A 7,305-nucleotide genomic window follows, 5' to 3' on the forward strand; every position below is an offset into this window, starting at 1 on the left:
CATGATGCTGGTGGTATAGACCTGGTATGGTGAGGACCGTGATGCTGGTGGTGTAGACTAGGTTTGGGACATTTGGGGCTTGAATCTAATTATTTAAATATTAATGTAGTAAATTAAATTACGAAGGACCACCCGCTTTTATAGTAAAGAGGGAAACTGAGAAATTATGATCATTAGATAATTCCTAGATGAACCAGTAACTATGGATAAAATACTAGAGAATATGATCATAGAAATAATTAATGGGCTGTATAATTAAATGAATCAAACCCTCAAACACCTACATTGGGGGGTTATTACTGGAACTCAGTACGTACAGTAACTAGTGTGGTTCGTTCACTAATCCAAGATATAATAATCTAATCCTATGAATTATTATGAAACCAATGTCATTACCATTAATGGGAACATAGATTATGAGTATAATAATGATAATCACAATAAACACAAGTCAATCCAAAAAGAGTTCTGCATGTAAATAATTCCAGATAATTAATAAAGGAAAACAAAGGAATCTTAGCTTAATGACGATTCCTTTGTGTAAGTCACGATGCTTCCTCTGACTCTCCTGGGCTCGGCTGGCTGACGAGTGGGATGGATTAACATGGGAGAATTCTTCTCACGTGCTGCAAAACAAATATTTACAGTAGCATCTAATTAAACTACTGAATCTCTATGTTCAAGAAACTAATGTTAATAGGAGATAATGGGTAATAACCTGTAGTTTGGTGTTGGTATACGTCGTCACGACAAATCACCCAGCTACTATTCTACACCCTATACGATGCATCAAATAAGGATAAGATACTTAGCTAATAAGGGCACTGTATAAGTTTTAAGATTTCCGAAATTCGCGCCCTAGGCTCTGGCTTCACCTATCCTGGATAATGGCGCGCTTCACTAGCCGGTCACGTGTAGTCAAGAACCAGATTAAAAAGGTTCCTTATATTACACTGACACCAGTTGAAGATATTGTCTGCAAGGTGGTTCACGCCTCACAGTGGCGACTTTCTTCTGAGGATGGATAACGTTTACCCTGATGACTGGGTCTGATGACTGGGTCTCCTCGTGAGCACGACGCGAACAGGTCTGCTCAAGAGCGTATGCACACGTGTACTGGCGTGCTCTCCTTACCCACGCCACGTCTCGCATTCATTAGACAAATTATTGTCATGAATATTAGTATTTCTCGCATTTGTGCTTGAAATGTTGGAGACAGGACGGGTTTATTATTTAGAAGAGGGAAATATTATTATTTGCCAGTTTCGTGATAGTAAACATATATGGGAGAGGAATTAATGTCTCTCCATGGCATTCACTTGTGACGTTAATTTTTATTACTTGATAACTGCTATGACTCTAACGCTCTATTCGGCTTTTAGTTGGAAGTCAATTTATCTGTAATTAATTATCACACAGAACACCTTGGTTATAGAGAATCGAATTCAATTCTCAGATACATTGGATATAATGTGTCTATTGTAATGAAATCTGACGCAATACTGGCGTCGGGTGACGTGAGAATTCTAGCCTATTGCACAGATGAAATTATTAGTACATGTGAATTCTATGTGGTGTTAATTTTACTTACTACAATAATCAGTAGAGTTAGTAATAATTAATGAGAATACAACAGTGTTGTATTCGGTGTTGGAAATTTCCAACATAACTCCGGGGGGAGGATTCTAGGGTCGTAGTGTACTGTAGAGTACTGACCTATCCCGAAGTTGAGATTAATATTAGTATATTAGTATGTTAATATGTTAGTATGTTAGTACACACATAACGAACGTCCTGGATTTATCAAGGACTTACAAGAAACTTGAGTCTTGTTATTTACATGTCAAATGAAACATGTTATTTATCTCACAATAATTAAAGAATTGCTCTTAGTTAAGAACTATAATAGGCTTGCAGTTTCCCTTAGTGGAAACAAGTATTAAATATTGAAACATTAACTGATTAAGTCATCGGTAATCAGGAACCCACTAAAGCTCACAATAAACTCAACAACTAGGGTCGCAGTGACATGTAATGGTGTATTACGTAGCTGCTGAATCGTAGGCAAACTCAGAATAGGTTCCTAAGAACTGATAACACTATTGTATGATTATACAGTAAAGTATTATTAGTCATTTAAGATCAAGGAGACTATGACACTACAGTAAAGTCACTGTCTAGGGTCGCTGTGACTTGTAACGATTGAGTTACTAGACAATAACATCACGCAGCATCACGATCACCCCAAATTCAAATGAAGAAATTGAATTTAATGTGCACTGCCGTGCAGTAGTCATTCTGACTGATGGTACAACTAATTTGCTAACTAGCTAAATAATAGAAAGGTAGAGAACTGAAAAGTTTATTCATTAAAATCAAGGAAAATTCTGAGTCGACAGTGAGATTAGTAGCCTAGTCATTCTGACTTATGAGCTAATTAAATGGCAGCTCATAGGCTTGACACTGTAAACTGGTTAGTACGAAATCACCTTTACATGAAATTGAGTTTATTAAATCAGTCTCTATAAGTATAGTCAACTGTAATTAATGGTGAGTACAGATTAGGCTAGTACTCAGTTGACACTAACTAAAGTCCCTAAACCTACCTAAATAAATGGTTTGAATTTCTAACCTACCTAAGTAAGGGACTAAGCTAATTGTGAGTAAAAATGTACTCGAATTAACATTGTGAGCAGTATTTAGCTCATTAACAGGTCGAGCTATATTGAACTCGTGAACATGGTGAGCTACAGTGAGCTCGTTAGCAGTGCTAACAGGGTGAGTTACATTGAACTCGTCAACAGTGTTGACAGGGTGAGCTACAGTGAGCTCGTTAGCAGTGCTAACAGGGTGAGTTGCAGTGAACTCGTCAACAGTGTTGACAGGGTGAGTTACAGTGAGCTCGTTAGCAGTGCTAACAGGGTGAGTTACAGTGAACTCGTCAACAGTGTTGACAGGGTGAGCTACAGTGAGCTCGTTAGCAGTGCTAACAGGGTGAGTTACATTGTACTCGTCAACAGTGTTGACAGGGTGAGCTACAGTGAGCTCGTTAGCAGTGCTAACAGGGTGAGTTACAGTTAACTCGTCAACAGTGTTGACAGGGTGAGCTACAGTGAGCTCGTTAGCAGTGCTAACAGGGTGAGTTACAGTGAACTCGTCAACAGTGTTGACAGGGTGAGCTACAGTGAGCTCGTTAGCAGTGCTAACAGGGTGAGTTACAGTGAACTCGTCAACAGTGTTGACAGGGTGAGCTGCAGTGAGCTCGTTAACAGTTAACAGGGTGAGTTCAGTGAACTCGACAACAGTGTTGACAGGGTGAGCTGCAGTGAGCTCGTTAACAGTTAACAGGGTGAGTTCAGTGAACTCGAATTAACGAGGTGGAGTTTTGCATCATTCAATTATCATGACGAGCAGTGCTCGTGGCATGGGGAACATTAAAGCGTTCGATTGTCATGGCGAGCAATATTAAGCTCGTATACGCATGGGGAACAAGCACTCATATTATTACGTTAATTCTAAGGTGAGCTATATTAAGCTCATGAAGCATGTTAATTAACAATGCTGATGATTAACGATAATGCATTAAACATATTAGTTCTCTGTAAATTCGCTTACGTATTAGTAAGTTTGCAAGTTTGTTCGTGTTGCGCTCCTACACTAAATAAGCAGAAACGAAAGAAAAACAACTCAAACAAATTAATGCAAGTATTTATCACTAACTCTTAGTGCAGAAAACATGGTATTAAGAAGGTTTTCTTGGCAAACCTTTAAGCGCAAGTATAGTGGACCAGTGGTCCTAGTGAATTTGTAATTACTGAAGTTGCTTGATGACTTCATAGAATTACTAAATTCAGGAAATGCCAGTGGCATTGAGTGCTAGATTCTCTAGCCTAACATTATTAATTACCTAGGGAGTACTAGATTCTCTAGCCCAACATTACAATTTACCTAGGAAGACTGAGTGTGGTCAATTACTACTTGTCGAGAATAATTCTAGGTCTGCAGTGAATTCAATAGTTTGGTCGCTGTGACTTGTACTTGTTTGAGTACGGACCATTGGTTTTCACTGAGAGCTATGAAACACCTCGGCGAGTATCAATTGCACTACATTCAATCTGAGTTTATTACTCAGCTGCGTTTCTCCTTTTAGCTTGCTGCTGGAGAATTGATTTACTGCTGACTAATTTATTATTGTTGGCAGGTTTAGGCTTGTTCACATTCAGAACTTTACCAGTAAGTAAGTAGCCACCTGCAGATTGGAGCATATTCATTCCCAATCGTTTAACATGTCCAGTTATGAACTGGTAATAGTAGTCGGCTCCTACTAGTAGATCTACATGGTTAAGGCGGTCAGACGTTAACTTGTTGTCAGCCAAATTAATTTCACGTTCCTGCAGGAAGTGGGCTGTGTACCCCAGACCCTTAATGTTTAAGTCTAAAGGTATTTGATCTACAACAATGGCTTGGACAGCCTTGGCATGACTACCTAGTCGTACCAGCGGTTGAACTACTGAGTATTCATGGGTTCCTCGATTTATCATGAACCCTGACAAGTTTAATTTTACCTGTCCTATTGGTTGTAAATTAAGTGCCTCTGCTGCCCTTTGAGTAATGAAAGTTCTCTGGGAACCTTGATCAAATAGTCCACGTATGGTGATCTTGGATCCTCTGTTCTTCACTTGAAGTTGGGCAGTAGGCAAAGCAGCATCCACTTGAGATGCTTGTGAAGTTACGCTGTACACATCTCGCACCCTGCAGCACTGTACTGGTGTAGATTCTCTACGTCCTATTCTAGGATTGATATAATTAGTCCTAACTAATTTGCACAGTGCAGCATGATGCTTGCCCCTTCTACACCTATTGCAGGTGTTCAGTGGGGTGTCACAGCTGTTAACATTATGTTGTTTGAGACACCTAGTACATTTGTGTAACTGTTTGAGTCGTCTGACTCTTGTGTCTCTATGAGGATAATTAGTACATTTGTACAGAGAATGTTTTTGATTGCAAAACAAGCACATTCCCCATCCTACAGATCGTTTAGGGGTTACCGATTTAGGTAAAACAGTATTTGCAGGTGGAGATGGTTTTGCTGTTTGCATTTGCTTGTTATTTATTCTCTTGGGAGTACTTGGTGTACTCTGGGGAACCATTAACAGGCTCTTGGGAGTGCTCTTTGGACTATTAGATCTCTTAGGAACACCTGTGGGACTCTTAGGCCTCACTGATGAATCAGTGTTTGACTGATTCTGGTTACATGGATTATTAGCAGTGCTCTTTGGACTATTAGGTCTCTTAGGAGCACCTGTGGGACTCTTAGGCCTCACTGATGAATCAATGTTTGACTGATTCTGGTTACATGGATTATTAGCAGTGCTCTTTGGACTATTAGGTCTCTTAGGAGCACCTGTGGGACTCTTAGGCCTCACTGATGAATCAGTGTTTGACTGATTTTGGTTACATTGATTATTAGCACCTTGGTTACCTAGTGACAGTGTCACTTTAGGAGTTTCAGGTAAGGAAACTGATGTAGGTACAGTTTTGGTGCATTCAGATTTAGCAGTAATTGCTTGGTCTGCTGTATGATTGCTCATATTACGCAAACCGGTAAATATATCCTGCATGGACAGGGTATTACCATTCTGGCATACATATAATTTATTAAGTGTGTCACCAGACAATTTTCTTTGGATGATAATTTTAGTCATCCACTCAGTAGTTGGGTGATCCACCTCTTTACTGAAAGAATTTATCAGTGACTCAAGCTGGAAACTAAAAGCTTGTAAAGAGTCAACTGATTGTTCTGGTGAAGATAAATTTAATAATTGGTGCACAAGGTTTATAATAGTCTTCTCATTGTTAGCACTTACTTTGGAAGGCTGTTGTGAGCAATTGTGACCATTACTTGTGTTGCTTAAGGCTTCTTGTTTAGCCTCAGCTTTGATTACAGCTTCGACTGCTGCTGCAGCATTAGCTTTATCATTTTCTGGTTCAGATCCACTGATTATTGCAGCTTCACTTGTTTCATCTGCAGCTTCACTTGTTTCTCTGGGTTCTGGTGATAAGCTAGTTAATTCAGTAGCCTTATGTATTGAACTTATAGAATCCAGGGAACATTGAGAAGAGTGGTCTGAAAATTGGTCAGACTCAGTAAACAAATCATCACATGAAGCTGTATTAGATGAGAGGTTAGAAAATGAAGGTTGAACTTCAGTTGTTGATCCTGTATAGTGATCAGTATTGATTAGAGGATTCTCCTCGTCTTGAGGTAGCTCAAGTATTTCATCTGAGCTGAGTGTTAACTCGGATACAGGTCTATTAATGATCTGATCTATCTACTCGGGAATATCTAGTCTCGCGAGCACCTTATCATATTGGTCTAACCTGGTTTGAACGCTACGTTCATAGTTATCGATCTCAGATTCTGTTAGACATAAGTCGTCTGTGACAGTATGATCGGCCTGGAGTAAATTCCTGTGGGACTCGATTACAGTCTTGATATAATCATATTTTTTGTTAGCGCTCCTTATGGAACTTGCTATTCTGTAGACGTAATCTGGGTCAGTTTCTACACAGTTGTCACATTTGATAAACTGTTTTCCTAGTTGAAGTTGAAGAGCTGTCAAGAATCTTGCATTCCTTTCTAAAGGATTCATTCTTGCGGTAAATTAAGCCTGATATTGCTTATGTAGCTAGTGGTATAGCTATGTTGTCTGCTCCTTGATGTAGAGCAGGTATAAGTATTGATAGCCTGGTATTTCTTGAGGCTGGTTGTAAGTTACCTCATTTAGAGGTTAGCTACCTACCTAATAATAAGCAACTAAGATTTGAGTGGTACCTTGGTCTCACTACAGGTGTTCCTCAGCTTAGCTCTTCTAAATCAGCCTCGGATGGGTAGTTGACTTACAGTAACACTCAAAGACATACATAGAAATATGCAATAAAATAATTACACAATAAATGGTTAATCCCACCCTTGATAGGGTCAGCACAAAAGAATAATATATGTGTCACTAACTAGCTCAAGCCTAGTCGTGAGAATTTCTACTTAAGAAACTACAACTATATTTAGTCTGTGTTTGTGCCAAATTCAACACAATCACAGCCTAAATTGCTACCTAATAAAGGTTGGCAAAGATTATATTATGGTGCAGTAATGTGCAAATAATTGTGCTGTGTTTTTTTTTTTTTTGGGGGGATTTTATAGTTTATATACACTTGTATAATTATGTGTATAAGAAATTAAATGAACACAAGAGAATTAATTGTGTTTGGCAAGTATTCTACTGCCGTAAATATTATCTAACT

Source organism: Procambarus clarkii, chromosome 10 (assembly GCF_040958095.1).
Source record: "Procambarus clarkii isolate CNS0578487 chromosome 10, FALCON_Pclarkii_2.0, whole genome shotgun sequence".
Taxonomy (NCBI): Eukaryota; Metazoa; Arthropoda; class Malacostraca; order Decapoda; family Cambaridae; genus Procambarus; species Procambarus clarkii.